The sequence below is a fragment of the Trachurus japonicus genome, chromosome 5, assembly GCF_045865225.1.
Source record: "Trachurus japonicus isolate A0001 chromosome 5, Traja_1.0".
Taxonomy (NCBI): Eukaryota; Metazoa; Chordata; class Actinopteri; order Carangiformes; family Carangidae; genus Trachurus; species Trachurus japonicus.
Genome location: NC_140911.1, coordinates 21,817,423 through 21,832,942, shown reverse-complemented (window position 1 = coordinate 21,832,942; position 15,520 = coordinate 21,817,423).

Here is a 15,520-nt window from a genome sequence, read left to right as displayed (position 1 = left end):
TCGTTTTCCGCATGTTTTTCCCGTAAAAGGGAAGCTGCATGGTGCCTCTGGGCTTCTGCTGCTTCATGGAAATTCTTCGACTGACGACATCTTCCGGTAAAAAGTCCCTCCCCCCTTTCGCTCTTTCCCCTTTTTCACTTTCCCCACATCTGTTCCCCTCTCTCGCTCTCCCTCCTCTCTGGACTCTTCCAGACTAAAGCAGCTGATTTTATTGTGGAAACCACGTCTGTCACTGTCACCTGTGTTTACCTGCTTATCATCTCCACTTCGTTTCATCACCTCTTGCATCATAGACGTTTCGCTTTTCTTCCGCAGCTCAACGGGACACATTGTTATGGTTTTGATTTAGGTGTCGATCATGTGACCATTTACAGTGACATCACCTGAGATGCTGTTTGTTAAGTATCCTACTGTGTTATTAGCGAGTGATCGTTGCTATAAATAGCATTGCAACTACAATTCTATTAATAGTCACACTATATTATCCGTTTTTATTTGGTGTTTTCCTTATTTTAAAATGATTTTTAATTTAATTAATTATATTTAATTAATTAATTTCAAATACATTTTTAGTCAGTAGGGTTCTTGAGTAACAATGTATACAAGTTATAGGCCCTAACCTTATGTATGTAACTGTATCCTAACAGATAATAATCAATCAATCAAATATACAAATGATGAAGATTCACACACTGTACAGACAATAAGAGAACAATCCTCATCTTAATTCTTTAAGAATTTTGAACATACAATTAGCCTATTCTCACCTAACAATAATAATTATAGTTGAAAATAATTAAATATTAGTCAAATTTTGTTTTTCAAACATGGTTTATCAAGAAAGAAAAAAGAAGGCAATAAAATGACTTATAATTGCCTTTGTTTATTTTGTATTTGTCAGCATGTGTTTGAACCAAAGATATAATTTAGGCCAAATTATTTCATCTTAATTGGTTATCTATAATAGAAACAAAACATTTTTAAGAAATCAATATTTGAGCCCATAAGCTCAAATATTGAGCAACAGTGTATGCATTTGCATACAAAAAATAAAGTATAGTTGTTTTTTTCTCCCAGCGTAACCTTTATAGGTATAATCACTTGATTTACTATGTCCCCCTCCTATAATTAAAATGCTCAGTTATTTCTGCACATTATGATTAAATTAGGAGCATTCAGTTACTCTCATTAGATGATAATGACGATGACTATTAAAAATGATTACTTAAAGCAGAAGTAAGCGGAATGTTTGTGTTAATATAAGTTTTAAATAGTTATATCTTCCGACAGCAATCACTTATATAGAGTGTTTGGTCTGAAACACGGGTCTGTCAGTCACTCTGCTCTGTTGTAAGCCGAGGAGAAAACTTTCCTTGTATCCTACAACCTTTATCCAATGAGGAGAGAGAACGGCATAAAGGGGCGGTCCTCTCTGTGTGTGCAGCCATGGGATGCACGTGCATGTGGTGACGTAGGGACGAGGGCGGGGGCTGCTAACTCCATCGGCTGACAGGAAGTTAGCCAAAACGACCGGATCGCTTACTTCTGCTTTAAGTATTTAGATAAAAGAGGAGGACAGAAAAATATATTTTTGGATGATGACCACTGATCAGAATCAGTAGATGTACATGTACATATGTACAAATGTACAAATATCATACCCTTACATGTTTCATGGCAACATCCTCCTTAATATAGAGCCATGTGTTATACTTTTCAGGTTAGGTTAAATGAAAAGAACCGTTTTGAGCTTTTACCAGTGTCTTTTGTTTGCATTTCTGAGCGACACCACTGAGTTGTGAACCTGAACCTAGTGAATTCAGCTGTGTGTCAGCTCTCCAGCGATTCACCAGTTTACAATTAAGTTACCACTGGCACAAAACATGAGCAATTTGCCCTTTCAGTTATTTTGCTGTCACTATTTGACTGAGTATCAGACGATGAAGCAACACAAGCATAGATAAGAACTTATAAAACACACACACACACACACACACACACACACCAGACATGCCCAATTACAACATGCCTTTGTCTTGGGTTTTGTGTGCGTGCGTGCGTGCGTGTGTGCGTGCGTGCGTGCGTGCGTGCAGCACACCTCAGGGTTAGACAAATAAGTAAATGTGGCACACCTTGTGAAGTTGAGCTCCAAAATAGTTTTGTTGTGGGTGGATTGTGTGCCAGTTTAAAAGAGGAAGTTGGAGCTTTCAGCTTTTTCTCACCTGGTTGGTTACACCTGCTCCACAGACACAAATGTGGACTTTCCCTAGTCACTATGCTGTATAAAGGAAAATGTCACGCCATTGTTTTCCCACTGACATCAACATCCCTGTCACAGTGTGATTAATGGCCGTGTTTACTAATGTTACAGTGACGCAAATCTCGTCATGGTGATCTGATAAGGAAGAACCAACATAATTAATTTAGCTCAGGATGTATTTACAATGTCTACAATAAAGTAGCCTATGTGAGGCTGTGGGTCAGTGTGATGTATGGCTGTGTGTTGGCATCCAGCTGTTCATTTTATATAGATCATCCAACTTTATTGTCCGTATGCAGGGAACAGGTACAAAGCTTTTTAGATGGAATGCAAAAGTAGATACTTAAGTAAAAATGATCACACAGGATGATAAGAGAATCAGATTTACCATCAAAGCTCTGAGCCTCTCTGAAACAATGGCTCCTTGATTACCAACAGAAGCAGCTTCTCCTTTTTCCAGCTGGAGGCAGTGGATTTTCTGTTCCCTGAAATGAGAACTGTGAGATCTGTATTTAAGATGACGTTAAATTCATGGGCTGATTTACAGTACAGTGTTTTACAGTAAAACACTGTTTCCAGGTAACGGTTTAATGATCTCAGATTAGGGCTTTTTAATACAAGAGCCCTGTAGATGAGGTTATGTGGTCACTTTATGATTAAGCTTTCTTCCTGTTAATTTAACACACACGAACTGGAAGCTCCACTCGCTTTCACCCTGCAACATATCAGATTAACAGCTGGATAAACAAGATAATGCAGGTAAATTCCCCTTTCAGACAGAGGAGGGAAAAACCAGGAACGTGTGTAAGTGTGTGAACATGTGTGTGCGTGTGTGGCTGATTTAGAGAAAGAGTTGGATTCTCAGGTGACAGGTAAAGTTCCAATTGAGGTAAAACTGAAGTAAAGTGTGTGTATATGATGGGAAATTAAAATCATAAGGGTTGATAACATAAATGAACTGCAAGAACAAATAGGTGTACCATATTGTACCATGAATCACCATGTTTCATGGTTTCCTTATTTTCTATTTTTCATCTATTACGTAACAAAAACAGGGCTCAAAGTGGAACAACGTACATAGTGGCACCAAGGGCTCAGCACGCTACAAAGTAAGACAAAATATAAATACACAAATTCAGAAAACAGTTTTGAAGCATGGCAGAAGTGTTTCTGGAAACACAAAAAAGTGACTGACCCAGCTAAAGACTATAGTACATGTTCTGAATCTGTGATACTAATGTAATAATAAATCACACAAACTCAGTTTATTTTCAAACACCAAAAGCTGGTAGCTGTCTTCACAACTTCTAAGTATTGAACAAAAGCACTCCAGCCACGTCCATTTTCCTGAGTGAAACACACTTCTGTTGTTTCCTTAATTTAGATTTATGTCTCTGCATGTGTTTTTTCTCAAGTTGCAGTGCACTGAGCTCGAGCCAGAAACAGCTAGCCTGGAGTCATTTTCAAACCACTTAGATAACCAGTTAAAATAAAATACAAAAAAAACACAATATTAGAAAAAAGTCAGTCGCAGAAATTGAGCAAATACGGAAAAGAATGAAAAGATAAGAGTGAGTTTAATGTCCATGTTTTGTCTCAGTTCTGTATGAAAACTGAAGAGTAACATCAACAGTCTTCATTTTTCTGGGAGGGCGAGTTGGGCTGTTCCTTATCAAACAGCAGTAGAGTCCAGGGAGTTGTTGAAAACAGAGAGAGACTTGGGGAAAAAATGAAATATAAAGTGTGTGTGTGTGTGTGGGGGGGGGGGTCTTGAGTTTGAATCAGTGCTTTTATTTGTTTTCTTAAGTTTCAGTACATTGAGCCTTCAGGGCCACCGGGGAAAACAGCACCTGTTGCTCACACTTGGTTTGTTGTGTAATGGACAGTCCACTCGAACCTGTAAGGAAAAAATGATCATAGAAATACAAAGTGAACGAAAGTGTGTGGGTTTGTTTGTGTTGTTGTGTACATTTTGCATCTGACATTTTAGGAAAGGTCTATTGGTATCATAGGGAAAGGAATAAGAGAAGTGAAGAAGCCATTGCAGATATGTCATCTCAGAAGAGGAGGAAGCCCCAAAGGTCAAAACATATTTTACAACTGAATATTCAAATGGTGTGGAACGTGAAACTCATAGGGATTTCAATTGCTGAGTAATGGTCAGTGTCCGAAACAGGAACTGAGTCATGTGGGCAGCGACTGAAAGATAAGGGGCAGTTTCATCAAGGCACAGAGGGATTTTGAAACTGGTCTGATCAAGGAGTTGGCTCTTGAACTAAAATAAGAGGCAAATACACACCCACCTTTACCTGTAAATACATCCTTTTTTTTATTGATGTTTGAGTTGTTATTTTTCTACTTTATGCTGTTATGTAGGCTACTTCCTTTGCGTTAACAGGTAAATATCCCCCAGCATGGGAAAAACAAAGGTTTGATCTTGTCTCAACTATTGATCTGCAGATTTCCACGGGAGTAAAAGTTAAGACATGTGAAACCGGAACATGTCATATGAGTCTGCTTCCACACTATAGTAACTATGTAGCACTGAGGTTAACGTTAACATTAACATGCTACATAAATATCAGGCTGTTAGCAGCATTCAGCTGACACAGGAGTCTTTTTTCTTTTCCTGTTTTGTTGTGGCTGAGGCTTCTCTACTGACGCTGTAGCTCCCTCTGCTGCTCACTCACTGAGTCAACAGGTGATTTCCCAGAAAAGTTAATGCAAAGACTATACAGTGGAAAAAAGTTTAGTTTATCTCACATTCAGAGGCCCGACAGATCCACACACCTGGTTCAGTTTAAGTTAACCTTTTCTCTTTTCGTATTATCGTATTATTAACTAATTCATCATTTAAAAAAAAGTATAATTCACAATAATTCACTCACTTATAACTCAATAAAGTAATTATTAGCCTACTAATACTGCTTTTCCCCCCACCTTTCGTTCTCCTTGTCTCATGTTTGTTGAGTCCTCTCTGATATGATTGTTATATGTTTGATCCAACTGGTTCACTTATCTTCACTTGATTCGTTAGCACTTAAACTGTTTCATATGAGCAACTGCAAAGCTGTTTGACATTTATTAAAGTCTTATTTGATCAACTGTAATAAGACTTGACATGATCTCCAGTGACAAAATGAGCAAACAGCAGTTTGTTTGTTAGTCTATCTACAGATTCATTTCATTTCATTCAGCTTTTTTGGTGTCAAAATGAAAATAATATTGTGTCCATCAGTCCTCTCATCAAAGCAAATCAGCAGTTAAAAACCTCAACTTTAAATTACAGTAATTCATTAAACAGAGGGTGGACCGTGGCACTGGTACTAGGACGACTACGAAGCAAACTGTGCTGTGAAGCTGATATTGGAATAACTTACAACTTACAATAAGTCTCCTACATATCCAACATTCAAGACTCATCTAAAGCAAAATGTAGGCTATTGTTTTATATTGTGTGTGTGTGTGTGTGTGTGTGTGTGTGTGTGTGTGTGTGTGTGTGTGTGTGTTTATTATTTTATTTTGTGTTCCTCATACTTTATCTGTTGTAGTGTGTTATAACCCTTTATTTTGCCTTTATTGGATAGCACACAGTGAGATAGACAGGAAAGGGGGAGACAGAGAGAGGGGGAATGGCATGCAGGAAAGGTCTGCCCGACGCGGGATTCGAATTGGGGGCACCTGCGTTGAGGACTGTAGCCTTAATTATGGGGCGGCCGCTTTACCACTGCGCCACGCACCGCCCTGTTATGACTTGTTTTGTGTTACCTCAGGGACTGTTGATGTAAATTTGCTTTTTGTTTGTTTGTTTTGTTTTTTAAATTGTCAGTTTACATTGTGTATTTTACTGATGTTCATTAACACATAATGATTTCTACCAAATAAACAAATAAAACACATCACTATGGGGACAGCAGGAGGTCCATGTGTTTTATATCAGCATGAATCTCAGTGTATGCATTAGGCTTATATTTTCTATGCTGCGCATTCAGCTTAATAATATCTGGCATTTTAATGCCAAATATTTATGTTTTATTTTAACTCAAATTTAGGTTATTAGAGAAAAATGCACTCCCGCTGCAGTTTTTGCACTCAGACCCATTGAATTACCCATCACTGCCTTTAGGTGGGGCTGTGCCCCTACAGTCACTGCTGCAGGTCTATCTGTCATGTAATTTACAGCTTATTAGCCTCAGAGATGCTGAGAAAACACATTTTATCTCTTTACATACAAAGTATTACAATGTAAACTAATGCAGATATCAGGTTATCTTTATCCAAAACAAATACATAATAATTAACAAATGGAAAACAGACATGTTCATGACACACACTCTTTTCAAGACACTAACAAAAAATAAGTATTTTATTTACATAGCACCTTTAATAACAGGTGTTTATAAAATGCTTTGACTTAAAAGCAAAAACACACAAGAGAACAATCACAGAAGAACCAAAGACATGCTCTAAATTCCAAAATCTCTACCTATACACTGCACTTTAGTATATTCTATTTATTATTTATTAGTCACTTGTTGAATGGGTTAGGGCCTGTCTAGTATGTAGTTTGTATGTATTTTAGTGTAAGTATAAGGAGTTGCACTTCTAATTTGGTTGTTAGCCTATACCGTACAATGAGAATAAAGGATTTCTGAAATAAACCCATACACAAGGACTCAAAACTTAGAGTGAGACCAGGAGGAGCCACTGTAAGATGTGGATGATACAGTAAACAAATAAAAGCGAAGTGATTGAGAAAAGTGGTATGAGCACTGGAACATGAAACACAGTATCTGATAAAAAAGAATTAAAGCCAACAAAGGCACAAACATGTTAAAGCAGTAAGAAACAGATAAGACATAAAAACAACAGAAATTGGCATGGAAATTACGAGGAAATTAAAGCAATACAAAGAAATTCAGGATTTTTGGGAACTGAAGCAATTTAGACAGATCATAAAAATAAAGAATGAAAGACAATAAACCTAAATATGAAGATGATATCATTAATAAACAAAAGTGTGAAAGTAACTTTAAAGTTGTCACATTCTGCATGTCTTAGATAAGCTACCGTGAGTTTTACTGCACACTTCATCATCATTATTATCATCAGCATCATTAACATCATGAAGCTGTAAAAATATCAGAGCACCTTGTGGTATTTTTACAGCTTCAGCTGCAGTCTGACAGCAACAGTGTGAAGTAAGGTCAACTGAAGGATGTGTGATGGCTCTGTTGTTGTGAGAGGTCAAAGGTCACAAGGCTGATGGTTTTGTTGCTGATATGTCAGACCAGTGGCATGTCACTCTTATTTCCATGTTATATGTTGTTGGTTGATTCTTGGTGATCTGCCTTTGAACTGTTTGATGCAGCTGGTCCCTTAATGCTTTCCAACAGTTCAGCAGCTTTGAAGGGAGAGGTCTGCAGTGTTTCACATTTTTGATTGGTTGAGTAATCACAGCATGTTATTTCACAACTGTTTTTTCATCATGATTTAAGATGTGAGTAGGATGAGATGAGAAAGAATGTGAAAGATGCCCTGCTCTGCATTTGAGTGGAAGATGATATCCAGTTATCCAGTGGGACTTGGAATTGGTGACCTGCGACAAAAAGATCAATCAATGAGGTTGTGTGAGCCCAACATCATCCACAGGGCCAAAGAGGTCCGGGAGAAGTAAAAAATGTTTCTTTTCCATATTCCATTAGAATAATTTGCATAATCTTCCAGGGACGTGGAAACACAGGTAACAATGAGCCAAAGGAACCTGTAGTGCCTGAACAAATGCACCATTAAAGCAGGAGTACCTGGTTGCACTTTATACTTGAACGTAAGAGTTTAGCCGCAGTAAAAGCGCTTGGACCATTTTTTAAATTAATAGTTTACCAAAAGCAGTAATTAACTCTTAATTAACTGTCCAGCAATTAATCTTGTCATACTTTTTAACCCACTGTGTGCAACAACAGATCTGCAGTCAGAGCCTGAGTGTGACCACATGCAGCCGCTCCTGCGTAACTCAACCCCGAAGTTTGCCAGAACAGATCCATCATCATTTACATCCTGCTGAGCGCTGTTTGTCTCAGCAGCTCGCCGCCCGCTAAAGGTCAGAGCATAAGAGACTGTTTAGTGGCTCTGAGCTGCGCATGAAAGGCCAGCCTTCACAGCCTCAGCAGCAGCCGAGCGAGAGGCTGAGAGGAAATGAGCGTGAAATGAATGTCACATTGAAATCAAAGGCAGGGAAGATAAATGAGAGAGCTGGTTGGAAATCACCTGGACCGGGGGCGAGGGAGACACAGGGAGAGTGGTGGACGGATGGATGGATGGAGGGATGGAGGGAGGAGTAATTATTAGTGATTGAGCAGCTTCCCCCTCATGTGTTTCATTAGGAGTGGGCTGTTCACACACAATCTCCTCTCTGTTGGGCCGAGCCAGAGCCCGGCAACTTTGGTTTATTTGACCATCTGAAATCTTAACAGTTAATACCTGTATATTTCCAGCATAATATTGTCTCTGGCAGAGATCGCCAGAAAACGTATCCCCGTGAAAATAAACGGCCACATTCGCATGCCAGGTAATACAAGGACCATGTGCTGAAGAAGGAGGGGTTGGGGGGTGGGGGCGGGTGGAGAGGTCAGACAGGTGAGGTGAACATGGCTGCATCTGTGAGGACGACCAGGGTTACTGACTAAAACTAATGTCACAGATTAGATCGATATGTTTGTCAGGCCTGAAATTAAGGATGCTGAATGAGGCTCCTCCCACACACTAAGGAAATCTTCTTTTAAAGGTGTTCAGAAATGGCCGTTTGTCCTGTTTGTTGCGCCGAGTTTTCACGAGTTTACCCGTGTAAGGAAAACGAATTTGATTGGTCATTATCGAGCGGGCGGGATATTCAAAGCTTGGGGCAAGACCGAGCTCGGTGTGTGTGTGTGTGTGTCTCACACGTTTGACTGACAGATGGCGGATCCAATATCAGTGGCTGATGAATCGTGTGCAGCGTGACGTATAATCCGTGCGCCTGCATTATCCAATGCGAAAAAGAAATACCACACTTTCATCCCGGATTTACTCGAAAATAGAATTTTGCACAAAGTTTGGCCTACATCGTCTGATAGATGAGTTATTACACTAATGTTAAGACCCACAGTGGGCTCAAATTCAATTTTCTTTTCTATACAGCTTTAAAAGTCCAGACAAGCTTTGTTGCTCTGTATCTGAAATAATCTACATTCACACAAACGCACCTAAAAATGAATAGCTCAAGACAGCAAAGCCAAATGTAGTGTTAAAATGTAGAATTTAAAGCAGAAGTAACTGGTCCGGTCGTTTTCGCTAATGCTGCGTTCCAGGCAGGCTTTTGAAATCGTAAATTACAGCTTCAAGTCACAACTTACGACTTTGTAGCGTTCCAGGCAACCCACTCGTGTTTTTCCGACCTGTTTTACCGGTGAAAGTCACTATAACGGCCACTCGTAACTTCCGACCGGTGAACTCGTACCCGATCGAACTGGTACCACTTCACGGTCGGAAAAACACGAGTTTCCTTGAACGCACCATAACAGTCCTCATCCCTACGTCGCCACATTCACGGCGTTCCTTGGCTGCACACACAGCCCTGCATGCCGTTCTCTCTCCTCATTGGATAAAAACTGTAGGATACGATAAATGTTTTCTCTTCGGCTCAGAGCAGAGCAGAGGGACTGACAGACCCGTGTTTCAGTCCAAACACTCTATGTAAGTGATTGCTGTCGGAAGATATAACTATTTAAGACTTATATTAACACAAATATATCACTTACTTCTGCTTTAACTGCAAAAACAAAAATGTCAATCAAAACTGGCCCTCAACCCCATTTTTGACATCACAAATTTCTGGCGACCCTGCCATCATGTCACTACGGCCATCAATCAAGATGAGCCAGCTCAGATATTTCTATATGCTGCATTTGAACTGAATTTATATTTGAGAAAGTGAAAGTATAGAATACAGTTGTTTAAGATAGAGTGTGATGTTTTTAATCATAACAATAATTCGTTTTTTAAAAAGAACCAGTAATTTTTTTTAATCAATTAGCCTACTAGACATTTCAGGCAACCCCATTTGATTTCCAGGTGACCCCACATGGGTCCCGACCCCAAGGTTGAAAAACACTGCTATACGGTCTGGGTAGAAGTGGACGATAAGATCCTTAGGTTGCCATTTTTTCCTGTCCTAAAACACAACCCCAGGGTTTTCAAACTAAAATGGGTTCTAAAAAAAGTCTCAGCTTCAGAGGTCAGAAAACACCAGAAAAACTTGCATACAAATAAACATGGCAAAACTGACATGTTTAAGTAGCATGGACACGGTGAATATGTATACCTCCTTACAATTAGTAGCATGAATGTCCATGACCTGGACCAGGCTGGGCGGATTATGTTCAATACTTCTTGACTTAAGAAATAGCCAACTGAAGATAGCTACCAGATGCTAGTTATATTTACAGTACAGATATGAGTGGTATCAATCAAAATAGCTATTTCTTAGCTCTTAGCTAGCTTTTAGGTTTATTTTCCAAAATGTCAAACTCTTCCTCTTAATGAAAAGCTCAGCATTTCTCCACACAGAAGCAGAAACAAAGTGTGTGTTTCACCTCGACGCTGTGACAGACCTGCTCTCACTTCTCCCCTGTGAAAACACAGAAACACCTGCGCACACGCTGCCATTTTTCATCATCATGTTACCGAGCTGTGCTGCCTGCAGTCATTTCCACAGCCACACGTTTCCACAGTGCGTCAAAGGAAAGGGCGGCCGTGGAAGGTGATAGGCCACAATCATCACCACCAGCATCGGCACCATCATCATCATCATAACACACACATACGGGGGCAATGTTTACACACACAGTTTATCGGGAGCCAGAGTGGGTTTTTCTTTTCCCCTGGGCTGGCAGCTTCAGGGAGGAGCAGAGGTAAAAGTCAACATTTCCAGGGTGATGGTAAATGACGGAGCTGCAGCCGCTCAAACCACAGGCACGTTAAGCAAACACCTGTGGCTCAGGTGGAAAAGCAAGGCCTCTCTGGCCAAGAGAAGGAGCCCTTTCTCTCAGGATCAACCCTCTCAGCATATGGCCACTTGACACTACTGCAGCTTAAGGGTGAAAGCCATAATTTTATTACAGCCTTTAATGAATGCCATCAGCTTTCTGATGTCGAAACCAAAATAAATGTAATGATTATTTTGGATTTATACTATACTATACATCCCCTCGATCTGATATAGTAGCTTTATGGTGCATCTTTTCATTTGTTTCCTTCTCAAAGTGTATCCCTCTGAATGTGTGACAAAACACATAAACCCTAACCTTTTTCTGATGTTCATCTATGGTCAAAACCGGAAGCCGGTTTTGCATTTCCGTTGGAATTGTACATTTCCATGGTTTTCAGTTGTTGTCATAGTTGCGGTAAACACGTGGATCTATTAACGCTGGCTCTTAACATGGATGTCAATTTGTGTGATATCCATTGTTAAAAGCTGGTGTGATGATCCATGTGTTCTACAGATTTTCATTGAAAAAAAAATCCATGCATTTACCGCGACTACCGAAATCATGGAAATGTAAACATAAAATTCCACCGGAAGAGCGAAACCGGCTTACGTTTTTGACGTTCGGAAAAAGGTGGTAGTCACCACCTAAAGAAACCACATTGGCAAACAAGAGCTCAGCAGCAGTAGACAGCATTGTTAAAACCTAGGATAAAACAATAGTAAATGAATAAAGTAGAAAAAAAGACAGTTTGCCCCCATGGATAGGCAGACAATCACCTGACAGAAAAGTACAGGAGTATAAAATAAAATATAAAGTGTCTAACACTATCAGGTGACGGTCACCTGACCAAGTAGGCTACAGAAGTATAATCCATACTCCATACATCCGGGAGCTTGCAGTGGAGAGGATGAGCAGCTTTAAATACCTGGGCGTCCACATCAGTGCGGACCTCACCTGGATATTCAACACCACACAGTTGGACAAAAAGGCCCAACAATGGCTCGGAAGAGCTAATCCATTCTCAAAGACCCCACCCACCCTCAGCGCGGGCTGTTCACACTTAGGTACAGAAGTGTGAAATGCAGGACTTCCATCCTGAGAACACTTTCTTTCCCTCTGCCATCAGACTCCCAAACAGCTGATACCAGTTAATAACCACAGGCTACCTCATTAGTGCACTCTCGGTCTGCACATGTGCAATTGCATATTTCATTGCTGCAACTTAAAGGGACATTGTGTAACTTCTCCTATTATCTATTCATGAAAATCTATTATTTCATTTAAAAGTATGTTTTTCATTAATCAGTAATCCCCCCCATCAACAAACTGAAGTGTTCCGGTAAGCTCTGAATTTGCCGTTCATATCATTCATAATTATTTACATAGAGCGGGTAAGCTCGGTGCTGGCTGCCATGTCGTGTCGCCATGTTTTTACGTTTGTGGCAGCGTGACGGAAGGAAACCACGGAAACTCACCGGAGACACCGGAGCTGTCGGCTCAGGTCGAGGTGGCGTCTGTGAAAAGTCACCGCGGTAACGCAGTGAGGAGGAATGGAGCGTTACACTGATGCTGCATTCACCTGCAGTCGGGCAGACGGCCGTCGGTAACAAACCAGACATCATTTTAGTCACAGAAGTCCATAGAAAGCCGGTAAAACGTGGGTCAGGTAAACAATACGACATCGCCATGACAACATATTGTCACGTGTATTGTTTTGCCTCGTGCTGACGGACCACTTGTTTACATAGAGGCTTGTTTATGCCGTTACGTGCAGCGGCTGTCGTCCATCTGCCGTCTGCCCAATTTCACGTGAATGCAGCATGAAATATACAACCACAACGCTAGATGGGAGTAATTCCTACACAATGTACCTTTAACTTTTATTTGTTGTTTGTCTATAATCTTGTATTTAAATGTATTTAAATGCTTCTTTTTGTATCTATTTTTATACTAAAATTCAAGAATTTCATTGTACAGAGAAACATTGCTTCCTACTGTGCATACGATAATAAACACTTTGAATGCTTAATTTATAAGGTATTTCCTACACTTGTACTAATTTAGTAATACATGTCTAGGATTTAAGCTCATCTATAATGTTTGCAGTGATTGTGTTTTTATCTTAATAAATTATGGATTTATAAATTAAACATTATATCAATTACAAACCAATTATTTAGAAGATGTCTGTGGTTCAGAAGATCATTTATAAAGTGCCAGAAAGTGATTGGCAAACTATTCCCATGAACATCGCTGCTGTACATACTGTACATAGCCTATGTAATTCTGCAATTCATGATTAATTTAGTTACCACTTGTTTTACAAAACATCCATCAACACAGTTTGTTAATCATTTTTCTCCATTTTATAAATGATCTCATGAACCACTGATGTCTCCCAAATAATTGGATTGTCATTCATATAATATTGATTTAAAAATGCTGAATCAATTGTTTATTAGCTATGAAAATACAAAAAAGGAATATTTAATGATGAACTTACTAGTGTGTAGTTAAGTGTTACCACATTCGTAAAAGAAGCTTAGTGAAATCAACTTGTTTGACAGACGTGTTCCAGGACACAGGTGGGTCATACTGTATATAACCAACATATTGTTTCTTATAACAGCAATTAAACACACTGACGTGAATGCAGTGGGTCTTTGTTTCTCCCTCTGCATTTTAACCCTCAATCTTTTTTTTTTCCTGCCCCTGAGTAACGTAGCACCCTATGAGGGTCTCCACAAAAGGTTTACAGTTCACCCACCATGTCCAGACTTGTCACAGTTTCCATGTTTGGGTCTCTCCTCTCTTTGTCTCTATATGTCTCTCTGCCATGTCAGAGGATCCGTGGGCCCTGAGCGGCAGTCATTCTCCTGCCCCCTCTCCACCTCCTCCTCCACCTCCACTCCACCTCCAGGGAGAGTTTTCAGTGAGCAATGAAGAAACTAATAAACAGACTCGCGCAGTGATCCATGTCACATTGTTTGGCCCACCTGCAACCTGTAAACTCCTCACCAAGGACTGGATGTTCTCAATTTGTTCCATGAGGAGGCCCTGGCTTATATTAGCCTAAAGGGGGCACTGGAAGAGCATCTGGTCTGAGTGGCATTCAGTTTCAAGTCAATTACAGAGCTCCAGAAACCACAAGACGGGGAGCAGAGCCTCCGTCAGGGAGCAGGGCACATCAGGGCATGATGAAGGATTAAGTGCTGCAGTGAAAAGCAAAAGGAGTCTTGATGGAGTCATTTCCAAGAAGCCGAGGTAAAAGGTTCTTTTTTAAATAAATGGAAATGAAAACAAACATCTGATAACAAGAAGAAAAACGTGTGAAGAAGAAGAGCATTGAGTTTAACACAAGAGGAAGTATTCAGACCCTCTACTGAAGTTTAAGTAGCAACATAACACTACTACAGCACATGTAAAAGTAATGCATTTAAATCCTTCCTCAGTACAAGCACAGAAGTATTAGCAACAAAACGTATAAAAAGTAAAGGTGTGTCCAATATTGTATAAGATCAGTTGCCACTTGATTTGATTTTAGATTTTACTTTTTATTTTAATTTACTTACAGTTATTCAGTTTTGTCCAGTTGTTTCAAACCTTGGGGTCAGATCAGAGGGGTCAAGGGTCACGGGAAAAATGTAAAGTGGCTTCAGGTGATTCATATGAGAGGAATGAAAAAACAAAAATGTTCTGATAACTCAAATGTGTTTTTGGACTTGTCCTTAAAGTTTCTGCTTTTGGGGTGCAATATTAGATTAAAAATGTTCTTTCGGCGTTAAACAGTCGAGATGAAGCCATGGGAGACGTTCAGAGGGGAAATGTCTCTGTGGTAGAGCTGCTAACAATCCACAGACTCTGTTTTGTAAGAGGTGAACAATGTGCTGTGTTTTATAAGCTTCTCATTTTTTTGAAATTAATATAAAATATTATTGCAAAGTAGCTAAGCTTTTTTGGCTATATAAGAAGGCCGACCTAGCCTATATACAGCCATGCCATGCTACGTGATTGACAGTGAACTGTAAACAGTACAGGGTTGCTACAATATTTAAATCATTTATAAATATAACTGATTCCTATGAACAATGGATTATAAGTGATAAGACTTAATTTTCTATGAATGTACCTTTTTGTTTATGGTTAACTTACGTATTGTTTATTTCAGCCCAGTCATTGTAAAATGGTCAAAATAATAAGAATTTGGGAAATAGAAAGTACAATATTTTTGTCT